General features: G+C 47.8%; 1 long non-coding RNA gene across 2 annotated transcripts; it reads right to left on the reverse strand.

Moving 5' to 3' along the window:
• Nucleotides 1-999: 999 nt before the first annotated feature.
• On the reverse strand, nucleotides 1,000-10,044 carry LOC125702308 (uncharacterized). 2 transcript variants are annotated; one of them, XR_007380521.1, is made up of 4 exons: nucleotides 9,926-10,044; nucleotides 6,531-6,634; nucleotides 1,810-2,095; nucleotides 1,000-1,349 (listed from the first exon to the last, which is right to left on the reverse strand). It is a non-coding gene; the product is annotated as an uncharacterized LOC125702308 (long non-coding RNA). The 2 variants fall into 2 exon arrangements; XR_007380520.1 differs by having other exon boundaries at nucleotides 1,000-2,095.
• Between the last annotated feature and the right edge of the window lie 8,996 nt (nucleotides 10,045-19,040).

Here is a 19,040-nt window from a genome sequence, read left to right on the forward strand (position 1 = left end):
AAAGCTGACCTTGGGGAGGGTTCCATCTCAGCAAGGCTCTGGATTGGATTCCTCCCACCCATGCTCCTCTGCAGGGCTCTCATCCACAAGACTGTGACCTAAGTGGGGCAGTGCCAGGTGCAGCCATTCCCAATGATTTCTTCTTGGAGATGACAGCAACAAAAAGCCCTTCTGATCGGTACAAACAGGCCCTCATCAGCGTGGGGTACATCTTATACACCTCAAGCTTTTCAGTGTTGAAGGAAAAAAATCACCAAGATGTTAACGCTATTTCAGCTTTAAATACTGCTCCATTTATATTACAGTATTAATGCAGAAAATCCCTCTCCTGCCATCTTTGTTTATTTTTGCCACGCTAGTTACTAGTGAGCACAGCAGCAAGTTTTTATACCGAGCACAGCAACCCATCTCAGCCCAATAAATTCCTTATGTAGCCTATGAATAGCCAGACACATGAATAATTGAACCATGGTTTAATCAACGTTAAACGAATGCTTTAATCAAGACCAAATACGTCATTTCTCCTTAAAAGAATTACAGACCAGGGCTCTGGCTCTGGTTTCACAGCATAGGAAGAGCACACATCTCCTTGGTGAAGCTTTAAACAAATTAATCATGCCTTTCTCCATGGCACCAGACAGGCGAGGACTGGGGCGGGTTAGCCAACCCTTCTGCTTCACCTTTGGGTTTGGAATCATAGAATCATAGAATTGTTGGAGTTGGAAGGGACCTGAAAGGTCATCCGGTCCCACTGCTCTGCACTGAGCAGGGACACCCACAGCTCCATCAGTGCTCACAGCCCATCCCCTGACTTTGGCTGTCTGCAGGGGTAGGGCACTGACATCTCTTTGGGCAACTCAAAATGTACCACGTGCTTCCTGCTGTAGCCACACAGTGAATAGCATGCAATGGAAAGGAGATTGTGGAAGCAAAGGCCCTGCCAGCTCAGCTGTGTGTCTATGTGTCCCGTACCACCTCTGTGGCTTGTACTTGGGGGGCTGCTCAGCACCATACAGCAGTTTGCTCATTCCTACAGGGATGGGAGAGAACTGGGAAATGGGTAAAACTCATAGGTTGAGACAAAGATAGTTTAATAGAACAGAAAAGGAAGGGAAGATTATAATGCTAAAATAGAATAAATAAAGTATACTGAACAAGTGATAATGATAAAAGAATATACTGAACAAGTGACGCACAATGCAATGCTCACCAGGCTCAGCATGATGCCATAAGGTATGGGATGTCCTTTTGGTCTGCCATCCCGGTGCTGTCCCCTCTCAGCTCTTTATCCCCTCACTGGCAGAGCAACAGGAGAAGCTCAGATGTCCTTGGCTCCATGCAGCACTGCTCTGCACCAACAAAACCACTGGTGTGCTACCCACATTCTGAATCACAGAATATCTCAAGTTGGACCAGGAGGATCATCCTAAATCCAAAACTGAGCACCATCCCAGCTATTAGGTGACAATCCACTCTATTCCAACTGAAACAAGGACAGCTTTCACTAATAAGGGACAGCCATGCTCCAATGGGACATCTGTGACCTAAGACACCTGCAACAGCACCAGCTAAGCTGCAGGTTTTAGGTTTCCATTCTCAAACTTGCCACAGAAAACACTGATGGAAGCAATGCCTTCTGCCATCACACCTCCAACATCCTTCGTGCAAAACATGGGGTACACACTGCTCATATCCAACACTATCAGAGAAAGCAGCCCTGGACATCCAGCCCACCCCTGCAAGCATCAGCTTCTTCGGGATTTGCCTTTATCAGCTGATGAGATTTTGAAAGAGAAAATCATCACTTACACGCTCAAATACAATAGCAGCCAGTGCAATCTTCCCTCTCTGGGGGAAGGGGAGGTCACGCAAGCTCTCAGCCCGCACTGCTGGCTCCGAGCTGCAAGTTTCCTCCCCTCCAGGACTCTCAGCGACGCTGTTTTGGTTCCAGGCAGATGGGGCACCCTCCAGTCCGGCTGCTTCGCTGTCTCCAGCTTTCTTAAAAAGGTCAGGAAACGCTTTGCCTGGCAGACAGATGAGTCGTGAAGCCTCAGGATTTGCAGCAGAATGAGGTTATTACATTGCAAACTCCATCCTGGGGAGCAGCAACACAAAAAACTTGTCAGGAGTTTTTCAGTGAAAAGGATTTTTCTCTTTTCCATTTTCTTAAAAAGATCAAAGAAATAAAAGAAGTTGGATCTTAAAGCAAATAATTCTCTTCTTCTGATAACTATTTCACATTCTTCTGGTGTTTGTTTTCCAACCTGTTGCCCCCAAGGCCCTTCCACACTTCACTTTTTTTTTTCCCCATTGCCACTATTAGAAGAAGGAAAGAGTATAAAAAAAGCGTAGAGGAGAGGAAATCCTTCCCTCCCTTAAACACTCATTTAGCAGCTCTTCAGTTCCAACTGCCCTTGTGCTGCACCACAAAACCCAGAGCATCAGATAACCACAGTGTGTGCAGGCAGCGGCTCTGAGAGCAACACGTGAGCAGTGATGGGGCAGCTCTGGGCTGGGAAGGGGCAGGTCAGCACCCACACCCCATAGCCACGTCACACCTGGGTGCCACAGGATGCCACAGAACGGCACAGGCAGGAGTGAAAGCACAGCACTGTAATTGCAGGTACCTCTCCATTCTCGGAGCGCTGCGTATTGAGTCTCTGACGTCCACAGAAACTTAAATGCTCAGGAGCTGCTCCTGCTCAGCCACACATCCCCTAATGCTATCCTTAACCCTCTGCCTTCCCCCAGCCCATTAGCATAGATACCACAAATGCCAGCCCCAAGTTGCCAGCCAGGCAGTGCCCAGCAAAACGCAGACTTTGGGTATCACAGAGCCCGGGCTGAGCTCCCACATAAGCACAGCCTTTATCAGCTTCAACATCTGCTGTTCCAAACACCCTTCACCTTTGTTGGCCATGAGCCAGCAGTGTGCCCTTGTGGCCAAAAAGGCCAATGGCTTACTGGGGTGCATTAAAAAGAGCGTGGCCAGCAGGTCAAAGGAGGTGATCCTCCCCCTCTACTCTGCCCTGGTAAGGCCTCATCTGGAGCACTGCGTCCAGTTCTGGGCTCCCCAGTACAAAACAGACAGGGATCTCTTGGAAAGAGTCCAGCGGAGGGCCACGAAGATGGTGAAGGGCCTGGAGCATCTCCCCTATGAAGAAAGGCTGAGTGAACTGGGTCTGTTCAGCCTTGAGAAAAGGAGACTGAGAGGGGACCTGATCCAGGTCTACAAATATCTAAGGTGTGGGGGGCAGAATGGCGAGGCCGGGCTCTTTTCAGTGGTGAGTGGAGACAGGACAAGGGGAAACGGCCAGAAACTGGAGCATAGGAAGTTCTGCACAAACATGCGCAAGAACTTCTTTACAGTGAGGTGACGGAGCACTGGAACAGGCTGCCCAGGGAGGTGGTGGAGTCTCCTTCTCTGGAGATGTTCCAGACCTGCCTGGATGCCTACCTGTGCTACCTGCTGTAGGGAACCTGCTTTGGCAGGGGGTTGGACTCGATGATCTCTGAAGGTCCCTTCCAACCCCTACAATTCTGTGATTCTGTGATTCTGTGATTCTATGATTCACAAAACCCATTCTGTACCAGATCTGCAAAAGTTGCAGGTAACAAGGTAACAGGCTGCAGCAGCATCAGGTGTAGGTGGCAGATCCACAACTGCTGCCACCAGGCAAAGCTCAACAGATGGGTAAGGAATGGGTGGCTTTGCCCATGTAGCTGCTCACCATGAGCTCTGCGTCTCACCGAGCATGTGGGGCTGTGAAAGGTTGAAGGGCCCAAGAAATGGTCCTGGTTCAAGAAATGCTGTTTGCACCTTAGCATGCCTCAGAGCCGAGCTGCCTGCAGCCAGGCCAATTTGCACCAACAGAGGACGGGGGCCTTCCATCCCCTTTGGGAACATCACCCCAGGCTGCTGCTGCTCTGTGACCCCTGCTCTGTGATCCTTGCTCGTGTTGCTCCCTGAAAGGCAACCCAACGCCCAGCACCACAAAACAAACCATTGTACCTTTAAGGCGCTGCTCCAGAAAGAAAAGGCCTTTCATAGCAGCGAACAGCATCTCTTTTACTCCACGCACCATCTGTTTGCCAAGATGAAGAGCTCTGGGCTGGCAGAGGCTTAGTCATTCGGACAAGAATAGGTCCCACTGTACTTACACTTCCCAGCTCCCAAAATAAAACCACGGCGAGTCATTGGCTTTGCTTAGCCCATGGAGAACACAGAGCTGCTCTCAGGAGCATCTCAGCTGTTGCCTTCCCTTAAGGCAGAATCAAAAGAGGAACCCCCATCCCTGAGGGTGCTCAAGGTCAGGCTGGATAGGCCCTAATGTAGAGCCTAATGTAGTGGTTGGCAATCCTACCCACAGCAGGGGTCGGAACTGGATGGTCTTTGAGGTCCCTTCCAACCCAAGCCATTCTGTGATTCTAACACAGCACTGGGAACCCTGTGGTCAGCGGTCCCTACAAAGGCAGCCTTATCGAGTCAGGGTATTCTAGGGATGGGAGACTGCTCTATTAGAGCATCCTTACAACCATGGCTGACAACTGAGCCACATGAAGCCCCACCTCAGGTCATCCTGCTGGGAGGATCCCAATGGCCCCATTGCTCCAACACGGGCATGGGCTGGGATGGGTGCAGGGGAGCTCTGATCTTCTGATCTTGCTGGGGATTTCCCAGCTCCTTGTGGCCAAACCTAACCAGTATTTAAATATCATCACCTTGCTCCCCCTCCCTTTCTTACTGTCATCTGCAAATTTAGATTAACAAGAAGGTATGACAAAGTGCTACTGCATATGTTAATAAAGCCATTAGTGTCGGCCCGCCTGACATATAACCTGCAGAGCCTCCAATGTTTACTAATATGATTGTCAAAGCAGAGGAACATTACATTTTAATGACATTTCATATCACTTCAGTTGAAGTAATATCCTGGGACATGATAATCAGAAAGCCATTTAGCCACAGAACTATGTGCCGAATAGAGGCTGGTGCATGAAAAATGCTCATTTTGTCAGAATTAAAACATTTGTGTTTTTGCTTCATAAGTTGCAAGTGCACTTGTGGTGAAACACATTGTGAAATATTCATTGGAAGCAGCTCGGTTCAGGTAAATGGGGCTTCCAGATGAAATGCAGGAAGAGGTTATTATTGCATTTGCTGCGTTTTTAGCGAGCCGTACAGCGATGGGCAATTGATACCTATGATATGCTTAACAAACCAATGAGGTTTTGGAACTTCTCCTTAAATAAAACTTCTGAAGAGGTACGAGTGGTCATGATGGCCCCAGCTGAATCTGCTGCTGTGTGCTGAGAGCAGGCGAATGGCTGCAAGACAGAATTTGTCCTGGGTCCCTTAAGCAGATTACGATACAGAAATAAATAACTGAATAAGAATTTCTCCTCTTCTGAAATGAAGTATCAAGGAGCCATCAATCTGAACAGAACAGCTTTCTGATAGAAACTAGCAATTGATTCAGTTGAAATCTCCCATTGCATGGGGGACAGAGCTGATTAAAGCTGTGCATGCACTATTAATAGGAGCAGGATGCCCTTCTGTCATTATTATTAATTATGCTTTCATTATTATTAATTATGCTTCTGTGATTACTATCTGTTTATCCATCCACTCACCCTCCTTCTTTAATCCCATCACTGGCCAGGTCCGGATGACACAAATTCTTACTCTCTTTTCACTGCCAGTTTGCCAGGGTGAGGTGGAAAGACAAAGTCTTTTCCAGCCTTAATGATGCCCTGTGTGGTCATGGTGGGGATGGATAGATCACAGAACCATAGAATCACAGAATGGCTTGGGTTGGAAGGGATCCTCAAACTCCAACCCCCCTGCCACATGCATGGGCCACCAACCTCCACATTTAATACTGGACCAGGCTGCCAAGGGCCCCATCCAACCTGCCAGTGAACACCTCCAGGGATGGGGCATCTGTCCATAGATGGTTGGGCTTTAATATCTTAGAGGTCTTTTCCAACTTTAACTGATTCTATGACAATTATGAGAGAGTGGGGGGTTGGAGATGTGTGGGTGTGAGCATTCGTTTGAGAAAAAAGCACAAAGAGAGAGTTGCCAAAGCAGGAGGCCTGACCCCAGGGTCTCTTCCCACACCCACCAGCTCGTCCCTACCTGGAGGCCAGGTTCTCCCAATCTCTCAGCCGCTGTTCCCAAGATAGGCAGAAATTTTCCTTGGCCAAATAATTAGGCTGTGATAAGAGGAAACAAATGGGCCCTCAGAGCAGTGAGGGCTGCAATAAGAGATGAATTATTAGTCCAAGATGGAAATCTCTTTTGATAAATGACTGGCCTCAAGCAAGGAAGGATTCAACAAAACACAACAACGTCCTTGTTGTGACACGAGGAAAGGAAGGAACAAACCGCGCGCAGTGCAACAAAGCCTCCGCGCTACTGCCTTGACCAATGGATTAATCAAGTGTGTCCCACAGTGTTGCCACGCTCCACTCTTTGCATTACTTACAGCCTCCCTACACGGAGCACAGCGATGGAAGGTGCTCACCCTGACAGACGTCACCGTGGAGGGCGTCAGGAAGAAGTGAGGAGCAGAGACTGCAGATGCATGGGGCACTTCAAAACAAACACAGAGCACTCAGCCACGGCGGTCTGGGAACAGAATAAGGAGAGAGAACTGTGTTTTTGCTGTTTTCCTGCAAGCAGTTGGCTTAGTAGGGTGGGGCAATGCCTTGTACTCCAAGTGGAAGAACTGCCATTTATTAACGCTGGCCCAGTTCCTGATATTTTTTTTCTAAGTACAGAGCTGGGGAAGAAAATCCATTGGTTGCTGAAAATAAACCTGACAATGAGGCACTGGGCATGCCATTGAAATCAGCAGGTTTTAACATCACAGCTTCTCCTGGACTTTGATGTTTGGGGGAATGCTGCCTGCATGCTGCATGCACAGCAGAGTTCAGCATGTCTAACAGCAGGAAGGTACAAGAAAACCTTCCCAAGACCCCTGCTGATCAGTATTCAGCCCCATGCAATAAGACTGGTGGAGTTTCCAAGCCCCCATAGCCTTGAATGCATTTATCCCAGGGGATAGGGCCTTTGGTACCACTACATTCAGTGGGATATTTAAGTAGAAGTGGTTGGTAGGAACATGCACTCAAGAGCATGCATACTGTGTATACACACACCCATACATCCATGCTTTTAAAAAATCTGGCAGAAGGAGCTCGAGCATGAATTGCTAAATGTATTTCTTTCTCTGTCCTTCCCCAGAAACCGCTACCAAAACATACTATCATCTCCATCTAATGAGATTAGCAAGGTACCATGCTAGATCTTTATTAGTTAAAGCTGACCAGAGTGCAAAACTTGGCCTGAATTGTAAATGAGCTGATTGCCAGATTGAGGAGTGCAGCCAACAAGTAGATTTATTCCAAATGGGTCTCTGCTGTTTGCCTTGGGGAATATGCTTCCTTCTCTTTAACTCCCTGAAAAATGGTAGCCAAATTTCTGCTCTCCTTACATTCCCCAAAGCCAGCAGTACTGCTGCTTCCCACTCACACTGACCTATGCAAACTTAATCACCCTGACCTTGGTGATTTATTTGAGTGCAAGGTAAGAGGGAATCAAACTTATTGGCTCTGGTGGCTCACGGGAGGATTTTGCACCAAGGATGTTTATATATGGCAGTTCCTGCCTCCTCCACTTTGTCTGACTGGCAGCTTGAAGAGGCCAACACTCTAAATACTACAAGGGGAGCTCTGCATGCTGATATCAGAAGTGCTTGTTTACAGCATCTTCTGCACTCAGACCAGTTACTTTGGCTCCCAGTATTTCTCTTTTGTAAAAACAACGTAGGGAGAAACAAGTGAGAAAGACAATTTACATTATGCAACGAATGATGCTAGCCTACCCTCACATGTAGTGATCAGTAGGAAATCTTTCATGAGATCTGCACATTCCTTTCCTCAGTCACGCCCAGAACTTCCCATTAAAGGTCTCAGAAGGACCAGCACATGCCCTGGGGGAAGGAACAGAGGCCAAAGCATGGCCACGTATGAGTGTTTCACCGCAAACAACTTTCTTGCTTTGGAGTAGAAATGGGAAGCATACGCAGAGCAGATCTGGTTTCCATCAGTCTGTTATTTATAGTGCTGGTTTCACACCGTGGCTTACACACACTCATGCTTGTTCCTTCAGACTGCCGTGCTTCCCTCTTACCTGAGCAATGAATCTCTGAGTTCTGCCCTGCTGCAATAAGCCTGCCAGCACCTCAGCTGAACATCCACTAAATAGCTCCACAGAGCTCGGCTGCTCATGAAATGAGAGTTAGTAAGCTGAGTATCTCCAAAGCATCCTTCTGATCCTCGGGCGATGGTAGAGAAGACAGACTAGTTTATCAAGAGTGCACAAGAGAGAGATCTTCTGGAGCCTCTGACTCACAGGCCCCAAAGAACTAACTGCATGTTTATGGCTGGATCAATCGAAAACACCTTTGGCACAGCAAAAAATACTGTCTGATGAAACAGCAAGTTGCTCTGCTCAGCTACTGCACTCTATTGGCTGCATGGTGGCAAAGACTTGACAGAAAGTCCCACTTTGACCAACTCATCGGAAGCAGCAATGAGACCTCCCATACAAGCATCCCATGTCTGGGCTGTGATCCTCCCCAGCACAGCTCCCTGGGAAGCCTGCAGCCCATCCACTTGTTGATTGCTCATGGAGAGCAAAATGAGGGCGGTAGGGCCCATCTGGTGTGCCTGGAGTCATCCAGTGCTGTCCTAAGCTCTGAGTTCAAACAATGGCTGTTTGGTCTCTGCTGTTGATTGAATGAGATTCGTTGTCTGTAATAAAACTCCTGGCACATGATCAGTCGCTGCATATAAACCTAAATTACTCCAGGAAAAGCCAGGATACTGTCAAACAGCTCTAAAACATCAGTAAAACAGAGGCCAACCCCAGGCATGGCTCTGAAGAGCTATGAGTACGCCGGCGATGTTCTCCAGCTTCCCCTCCAGCAGACGTGTGGGCAAAGGGACTGAGGACAATGGCTATTCTTGAGAATTCCCTGCCAGCAACCGCATCAACACAAAGGCCAGGGCAATTTCCAAGATGGCCAGGACCAAAGAGCAGAAGATGACAGGACACTCTGTCCGTGAGCCTATAATCAACAAGCTATCCCCACTGGACAAACAGCACATGACTTATGAAGCATGGCACCTTCTCCCAAACTTGCAGAAGATAAATTGATAGCAGACTGGATGGGAAACCAAAAGATGTGAGTTTGCCAGTTGCCCTCCAGCAGCAGCTCACCATGCCAGGGGCTGCACAGCTGTGGTAGGCTGCAGAACAGGAGTACTCCCTCCAGCAGCAATCTCTGGGCTACTAAAGCCCAGTAAACATTTACCAGGAAACCACATAAGCATTTAGCCTAAGCAAGATGCGCCCAGGAGACCAGGTGATAATGTCTGACCTACTGCTAAATCTATAGGTGGTTCAGGTTAGGGGAGATGGATGTTGCACCCTACTTCTGGAGTCCTAGGGCCAGAGCCAGGGGCCTACATATAGGTACCTGCACCTAGTGCCACTGCAGACATAGCAGCAGATCTGCACAGATGTCTCAAACTGCACAGTGTGCTTATTGGGGACTAGGAATGAAAAAGGGAACTGTAATTACAGTTTTGAGGGCTGTGGGGTAGAAGGGAACCACTTGCATCAAGATACTTATGGTGCTTTATAGTTTAGCTTACCGAAAAGAAGAAGTAACTTATTAATGGTAAAGAGCACCTACTAAAGAGGAGATCTCTAACTGCAGAACTCTCTTTTATCTAACAGACAAAAGCCTATCAAGATCAAACTGCTGGAAGCCAAAATTAGACAAATTCAAACTGCAAGGAAGGTGCCAGTTTGTAATCAAAAGAGTAATGAGCCATTGGAATTACTCACTGCAGACTGTGATGGATTGTCCACCATCTGAAACCCTTAAATCCAGAGTGGATGCTGTTCTAAAATATGCCACACTGCAGGCACATCTTTCCGTATTTGGAAACTATTGGTAAAAGCTTTCCAGCTTGCATGAATCATCTGGGCTCTAAAAAACAAACAAAAGAAATACCATGCTGCCTGGTTAGAAAGGAAGAAAGGGTGTAAAGTGAGAATCTCTCTTTCCCTCTCTTTCCAAGGAGCATTCCCAAATCTTGCATACTACGTAAGACAAAGTACATGTGAGATCTGTATTTTTATCACCTTCCCAGCAGGCAGGAAAGAAAAAAACACAGGGGAAATGGTCATCTGCCAAGACACCTCTGTGCTGGACCCACTGTGGGGGAACGCCTGCTGCCAGCCATCGTGCGAGAGCAATAAACACCCAAGGCTCAGATACTCTCTCATTGAGAAAGTCTATTTTTGCTGACTTTAAGAGCACGTAATAAAAATTAGCAGGAAGGGCAAAGGGAGGTAAAAGAGCTGAAGGCTCTGAGCTGACTCTCTGTTGGGCTCTGAGAAAGAGTTAAGCCCCAGAACTGGGTGAATAAATGATTCCTTTGCTTCTCTGGTGAGTAATTTCAGGTTGCCCTCACAAAAAGCCATAGAGATCAATTCAGCCCACTTGAAGTAAAAACAAGATTTAAAGCTGCTGAGATATCAAGTGAAGTATTTCACCAAGTTCATCTAGTTTCATTCTGAGGCCGTGAAAAAGGGGTTTGAGAAATTAAATGTAGGTACATTTCTAAGACACCTGTTTTGAAATAACCAAGAGAAGTATGCCAGCTTGGAAACAGCAAAATGAAACCTTTTGACTTAAAGCTGTTAGAGATAGTCTTTCTTGGCTGAAAAGATGTAATAAATTTGCAGATAGTTTTTATAAAACCCCTGCAACTGCATCGGTAGGATTGCACGTAGACCATAACCAGGAAGGCCTTTGCATCACACCAGCCTGGAACAGCCCACACAGTGAAACTCTGTTCCTCCTCCTTTCCCCAGTCCTTGCCTGCAAACACATCACTACAGTTAACACACAAAACACCATTCACTACAGTCAGAACATGGGAGCACACAGTTAGCTCTTACACCCAGGTTGGGATTGAAATGTAACAAAACTCTTAAAAAGCAAGGATGAAATACTGAGCCTTCTGAAAGCTCCAACAGAAAGAAACGTTACTTTTCCTCAGGCAAATGTGAAAAGCGAATAAAAGTACTTTTTTCTTTATTCATTTGAGTTTATTCAGCCACATCCAGAAAAGGTGCTCCAGATTTATTCACGGCAGAGTGGCTCAGAGCAAAATTCAGCCCATACTGGCAATACTTTGGGTTCACACCAACACCGTGTGGCCAGCTGCAGGCCCTCAAAGTAGCCAGTGCTGCTTGACGTTCAGTCTTATTCTGCCTTCTATTACAGTGAGCATGTCTCCAGATCAAGAGCTGCTTTACCTGAGGTTTGTTTGGGGCTCCTCAACTTCTACAGAGCACCTACAATTATCTCAGCACAAGTCATCTGAAAGTTATGGCTGCAAGTAGACTTTATGATTCAGAAGCCACCAGAAATGTGCGGACTTTTGCTAAGAAATTACACAGCTAAAGCATAAGTGTTTCCCCTGCTAGAGTTATCCAGGCAGTTCTGGATATAAATCATGTATGAGGGATTGTTCTTACATTAATATATTTTTTCAGGTCAGGACCTAACCACAGAGAGACTGAAACAACCCATGTGAAGGCAAAGAGGAGGTCAATATGTGAGAGGAAAATCAAACCAGGATCTGGCCATACCCAACCCAGCAGCTTGCCCTTCCTTGTTAAGGTCACTGGAAAATGAGAATAATCAGAGCCTGAGAAGTAGAACATAAAGGCTGAGCTTAAGGGAGAATCTCCTGCCTGCATTCCCGGTTGAACAGATGCCTGAAACCATCTCAGGGCATTTGTCTTGGACTCAGTGAACCCTACAAATAGAGTAAGCAAAACTCTACAAAATGCACTTTGCATGGGTGGCAGATGGGCCCCATGGGCTGAGCAGGTATTGCCCACATCTCACTCTGGTGTTCTGGCGTTCCTGCAGTGTAACTCTTAACACCCACAACCAGATCAGCTACAAGTCTACTCTGTACTGTGGTCTGGTCCAGCAGGAGTAGCTGTGGTCATCACTAGTAAAAATATTTTCCAATTACCTCAGGTTGGATATTAAGGAAAACTTCCAGAAAAGAGTGGTCAGACACTGCCCAGGGAAGTAGTGGAGTCACCGTCCCTGGAGGTGTTCAAGAACAGTGGGGATGTGGTACTTGGACATGGGTTAGTGGGCACTATTGGTGGCAGGGGGACACCTGGACTAGATGACCTTAGAGATCTTTTCCAACCTCAATAATTCTATGAGTCTATGACCTGCACTTTTTTTTTTTATTCTGCTTCACCAGAACAGTTGATTTCAACGCTACTTGCAAGAAACCTGAGACCCTAGATCTCATTGGCCTTGTTGCTTGGAACAGCAACAAGACTCCTTAGAAATGCCTCCTAAACAGAAACAATCTGTCATTCAGACAAGCATAAAAACAATCGGGAGGCAATAATCATTGACGTGTTCATCCTTCCTTCTCCCAAACTTCCAGGCTCACCAGGTTTTCCAGGTGAGGATCAGCTTGTGGCCCCAAGCGGCTGCATGCACACAGCCACAGATGCCCATTCCCATCGAGCAGTGGGTACGCACCAACTGAACCACAGGAACAGCAGGACAGATGAGAAGTCCTCCCCTGACAACGGGAAATACAGCAGGCAGGATACCGAGAGGGTGGTCTGCCTGTTAATTCAGGAGACAGAATTCAAACTGAAAGCTCCATGTGGTGCAAATTAGCAGAAACTAATTCTAATCCATCCCACACTGGCACAGAGGCACGTCAGCCCCGCTTAAAAATTGCACCTCCCTTCAGATCCGGGCTGCCCCTGTTTTGTGCAGAGAGAAAAAAGGATGGGAAGAGGCGTGCAGATGGTCCGGATTATCGAATCGCTGTGGAGTATCAGCCACTTGCCCTGTGCCCCGTGATAAATCCCAGTCCCCTTCCATGTTTGTGGGGAAGAGCAACGCGCTCCCGGGGCTATGATTGGGTTGAAAGCCTGCCTAGTTAAGGAGATGTAAATGCCGAGCCCCTCTCAGCCTGTAATTGTCATCATCATCCTGTTTAGGAAACGAGCCACATCTTTGAGCAGTTACCCCATGTCTCCTCCACCTCGGGAGAGGGGCTGGGGCCCATTTCCGGCAGCCGGCAGCGAGCCGCTTTCCTCGCCGTGACGCAAACCGACTTTGTCAGCTTGTGCATCCTCGGGTTCTGCTCGGTTCGAAGGCCCTCAGGAGCAGCTGGAAGCTGTGAGCGCGCAGCCTTCACCACAAAGCTGCCATTGAGCAGCACCAGGCCCAGCGCGGTGCCTTCAGGGCAGAGCCTGCATCCCCACCTGAGGGGAAGTGACACTTCCATGGCTCTCGCAGAAAGCAGAGCCAAAACGCGCGCGTTCACTCCCTTCTGCAGGCAAAAAAACTGAAGAAACACCCAACCGGGCCAAAATAAATACATTTGGCATCTTTCCTGCGTCCGCACCGGCACGTTTGTGGTGCTGGGACTGAAAACAGGCCCAAACTTTATTTACACTACGGCCTCTTTCCATCACTTTGGCAGTAGGAAGTCTTGGTACATATTATATTTTCTTTTCAGCATGTGTAAATGAGGATCGAGCTTTCACGTTGCTTAAAATAGATGTAAATGACCCTTTATGCCATCAGAATGGTGCTTTCCTGCAATAAAAAAATCGGCCCCATTATGCTTTCATATCGTGCTCCACTCATTTAGCTTTGGTTTCCCAAACTCAGGCAATTCCCCTTGACCTTGGCAATCTGTGCTGAGATTTTACACAGCTGGGACTAAATCCAGGGGCAGGAGAAGGCACGTGAGCTCAGACAGAAACCTTCAAACTAACCTGGATTTGAAGGCCAGCGTATTCCCAATGGCCTCTCATTTATCTGTGACAATTTGTTTTCTTTCTATCAGTTGTTTTGAACACGGCTTTAAAAAACTTTGTATATTCCAGCCTTCTTTTGAAACTATGAAAAGGAGAAAGAGGGAATAAGGAGACATTCTGGGCTTCCAGAGGGTTCTCCTGCCTCACAGATGGACTTGCCATCCTCCTGCTCTGCCAGGAGAAGCCACCACCATGTATTCCTGCCCACAACACTTGCTTTGCTCCTTCACCAGCTCGCTCTACTCACTTCAAAGGAGGCCCTGATGAGAAAAGAACTGGCCTTCCTCAAATCTCTACTGTCACATGTTTTAGCCTTTCTTGAAGTGATGGTGTCTGAGCACTGACCACACAGGCAGCCAAGCACGTGGCTGTGAGCTACTCGAGTGTTTGCTGGCTCAGGTAAGTGATGGGACACCAATCCCTTCATGCAGAGGAGACCCATGTGCCAGCAAGAGCTATCCAAGGAGCAGACTTGGTCCCGACACCTAGAAGTCTGGGGGCAGCCCATGGTCTTAGGCTCAGTCCTGAACTAAGTGTCCTCGCGGAGCTTTAGTGATGCACAGAGCCCTGCTTTTCCACCTTCCCCTTGCTCTGTAGGGCAAGCAGAGCCCTGTTAGGGTCTCTAAAATAAAGCAATATATTTTCAGAGTGGTGTTTCTGCCAGTGAGAGCCAGGAAAGGGCTGGCTGTTAGCTTGATTAACTACTGCTGGTGCTCCTCACTGCCCACTGCCTCTCCCCTCTCAGCTCCTACTTGTTGTCTGGACTGCTGAAAAAGAAGGGCTTTCATTCCACCTTCTGGACTATTAAACCCAGATACCAGCCACACAACTGCAGCTCAAACTTTTCTCATTCCAACAAATACGGTCTGCTTCTAAACTGCCAACCAGCACACACAGAGACATCCTGACAAGTCATCAATACCATCCATCCGCCTGTAAGAGCAGGAGAGAGCGACGCTGAACCCAACTGCAGAATAACTTAATGGAATATGCTGAAGCTGTGTCAGCCCATCCATTCCCACAGCACTCTGTGCGCACTGCCTGGCCCAGCACAGCAGTGAGGCCACAGGATAACCCAGCCAAAGGGCAGAACATTTACAGTAAATGTCATTTTCTCTTCCTTGCAAAAGAATGCACAAGGGATCATCGACACTTTCTTGCCCCCTCCTCTTCTCCTCTGCAAAACAACATTCTCTCCATGCTACTCCATAGCTTTTCTCCAGAAGCAACTGTAACTGCAAACACCCAGACAGATCTTACCCAAAAGTTTATGAGGAACAGCTCACAGACACCCTGAAAACTTCAGCATACTACCTAAAGTGCTGCAGATTATTATTACTTTTTAAATCTTGGTATAGTTCTGGGTAAGGATTTAATTGGGCATTATATTTCAAAGCCAGGGAGTAGGATCTATGCAAAGCACTGGCTAGTTTTTGCATTAATTGACCATCAAATCCTTCCCCTTTGCATCTGCATTCTATTATTAGAGAATGTAAAGCAGTTTACAGGGCTTTTAACCTCTTCAAGCAAACACTCTGTGCAAGTTATGCTGCTGCAGGGACCATACTAGCTTTATAGACTTCGTTTCTAATCCAAGGAGGGGGAAAAAACGGAGAAGAGACAGAGCAAAGGAATGATTTTTGATAGTAAATTCAGCTGGTGTAAATCAGCACAGCTCCATTACAGTAAGCCAGCAAAACATCAGCCATTTGATCTGCAATGAGGTCCTCATTCCCATAAGACCAAAGTGGAACCAGACAAATCTCCATAGGCCATGTACCAGACTTCTCCACTAAACTCCCTTCCGTTGAGTGGAAAAGCCCTGATCAGATGCCAGGGAACTATCTGGTAAAGTAGGCACCATGGCACACATTGTGTGAGCTCACAGTCACTGGGAGGAAAATCCGCTTTATCGAGGGACTCTGATGACTTCTGCAGCCACAAGCCTGCCCCAGAGCTCTCACTGTGATGGCTGCCAGAGGCAGAGCCACACTGCAGGATGGAAGCCTACAGGTTTCTAGTGCGCAAGGGAGATGCACAAAGAACAGATCAGTGCAGCACATATGGTGTGCACACACACTACCTTCCCTCCTGAAACTTGCAATCCACTAACAGAGGGGCTTGACAGCTGCACACCTGATCAACTGCTGCCCTGGTTCCACCTTAAGCACAGCAGAAGAGAAAACAGGTAGCTGTGTAGTCTCCTTAAGAAAAGTCATATGAAGGGAGAAGATGAAACCTATCCTCACCAGGCAGGACAACCACTGTTTGATCTCCTATCTCTGTGCAGCAGGATCAGAAGGAAAACTCCTCTCTCTGTTTGCTGCCTTTGTTCTCTTTGCACAGCAGTTCCAGCACCCCACAGCAGGCAGGATTCCCATTTTGCAAATCCCCACCTTATTTCTTCCTTTCACAGTAACCCAAAATGTCACTAAACTGAGACCAGGACAGAGATTATGAGCTTGCAAACAATGGTGTAAGAGCCAGCATAATTATCTTGTTCCTAAGCATTTGATAATGCTTCCAAGTATCTTGTACTTAGTTACTTTCTAAGGTCCTGAACGTCTGGCTCTCAGGCACTACGGTTTTATTGCTACAGAATGAGCCAGGAACCATTCAAAAGCTTTAAGAGGTCTTTTTAAATACTCAGAATGAATTTACACTGTTGGCTGCCTGGCAAACGCAACAGGCATTTCAAGTGGAAAGGAACAACCCTTTATTGCATCTGCTGTTGGCATGTAGGGCACTGTGATCGCTAGCAATTCCTCAGCTCTATTGCACGGCATCCTGCAGGCTGCTGGCTGGGCAAAGCCAAGGGCAGCCACAGGCTGGGAAGAAAAGGTCCAGGTGAAAGTAAAGCCTGGGTTTAAAACTGACTGGGAGATTTCATTGGAAGAATTCTGTAGAAGACGATCAAAAGCTCCAAGTGTCACAGAAATGCCTTGGTTCCAATTACCATAAGCTGTGAACCATAAGCTGGGCTCCACCAGCAGCACTTTCCCAGCTCTGTCAGCCCAGGACATGTCCCACCTGCCTTGCTGTGCCACCTCCCTGTAGGCTCATGGGGATTCAAGCAGCCAAGCCTGTTCCCCTGGGCATTCCAGAAATCAGGGCTTTTTTTGCCAGACAGTGGAGTGGACTTCTGAATAGTGCTGAGGTCCCTGAGCATCGCTGCTGAGGACACAGAATCACAAAGGTTGTAGAAGGCCTCTGAGACCACCTAGTCCAACCACCCACCTACCACCAGTACTGCCCTCTAACCACGTCCCTAACAGAACACTGACCCTTTCCTTAAATACCTCCAGGGACGGTGACTCCACCACCATGGATCTGCAGATGTGGATGCTACAGGGAAGACTTTCTCCGAACTCTCCTGCTCCATCTTTGCCAAGACAAAGCCTGTAGAGCCTTCGCTGTTCCCATGGTCCCACTGCTCTGCTCTGCAGCTGCCAGCATTTCTCCCCCCAAAACCTGCAGGCTCACCCTGTCCCACTCCACAACAGGTCTCTTGCCTGCACAACATCTTGACCTTGTCATTTCAAATGCAGAGCGTAGTGCAATTATATGAGGGTTCCTCCATTATCTTCTACCCTCCCCATAGGGACTCTTTTCCCTATGAGGAGATGTGGGGCAGGGTCTCAGTTGCAGCCCCCTTTTCAAGATCCAGCTCCCATCTCCCATTCTAGGAGGGGTATTTCCTACCTTGGTAGGATACTGTTGCTTTGGGGCCTTTCTCTGCCCATTCTGGGCTCAAGAAGGTCCATGAAAATAGTATCTCACCTCCACTGGCTGGTAAAGGCTGCTTAGGAAAATACCAAGATATATGTAAGAGCCAACTGCTCTGTCCTTCCCTGGCACAGCTTCCAGAAAACACAAGTTTCCTCGGGACACTAAAGGAAAGCAATTGGCAAAGAAAACGACAGCCAGGAAAACGTTTTCCAAAGACTGAACAGGATAATTTAAAGATGTTATTATTAATGATGGCCATCACAGTGCTAGGAAGCTCAGTGCTTTTTCATACAAGGCTGAGAAAGGAAAAGGAACAAAACTAAGCATCATCTATAAGCAGCATGGAGCTGTGGAAACCAAACAAGATGAACAACCAAGCCAAACCCTCCACCTGAGTGAGCTAGTGTGGGTCCTACAGAGTTCAGGCTGGAGAGAACCAATGCTACATCCCACCGACCAGGGCAGAGGATATTAAAGCAGAGCTTTCCAAAGACCTTTTGGGAAGTAAGCTCAAACTTGCTGCAATTAAATGAGCCAAGGAATTGCCCGGAGGCTGCAAGGATCCTTGTCTGCTCTCCGAGCCTCCTGAGAGCCACCAGAACTGCTGTCACCCACATCACAGCCCTACGTGCGCCTGTGCTTCTGCACACACTGCTGGACTTTTGCCTGGGATGTTTCCTGAGGATCACGCCAAAGGCCAGCAAGCCAACCGGTCATTAATTCTCAGGAAGCACCCACCGCCTCATTGGTAATTACTTAAATAAACTTCCCTTTCATGGTACCTGAGCCAAGGCCTTTCTTTCCGACACGTCCCAGTAAAGCTTTATTTAAGGTAAGATAAGACGAGGGCTACGCACGAGGGCTGCACCTGACTAAACACTCAGCCACGGGCGATGGCCGGATGGCTCCGGCAGGATTTCACTGCCTCGTGCTCCTCTCCCCACAGCCAGCTCAGCCCCATCGAGCTCACAGCGAGCAGGGAAACGGCCCGTGTATGATTTCCCCTTCTATATGCAGCATATATCCTTCATGCAAATCTGTCTCATAAATCATTGCATCCCAGGTGCACTGTGGAGTCATTTGCTAGGAAAATACTGTTCCAACCGAAGGACCCAACATACCGCAGTGCTCTTTATGAAGGGTAATATCCAGGATGGGGGTGACTTGGAGGCCTGCCAGGCTCCGAAAATGATTCATCCTGCCTGACCTTAAATCTTGGGTTCTGACTATTGCAGCCATGTTTGCAGGCAGGAAGCGTCAATCACTGCGCGCTCATTTCCCAGCCGTGGTGACAGAGCCCTGGGGCCACACGAGAACCTCCACCTGAGAACCTGTGGGT

Source organism: Lagopus muta, chromosome 18 (assembly GCF_023343835.1).
Source record: "Lagopus muta isolate bLagMut1 chromosome 18, bLagMut1 primary, whole genome shotgun sequence".
In the NCBI taxonomy this organism is placed as follows: Eukaryota; Metazoa; Chordata; class Aves; order Galliformes; family Phasianidae; genus Lagopus; species Lagopus muta.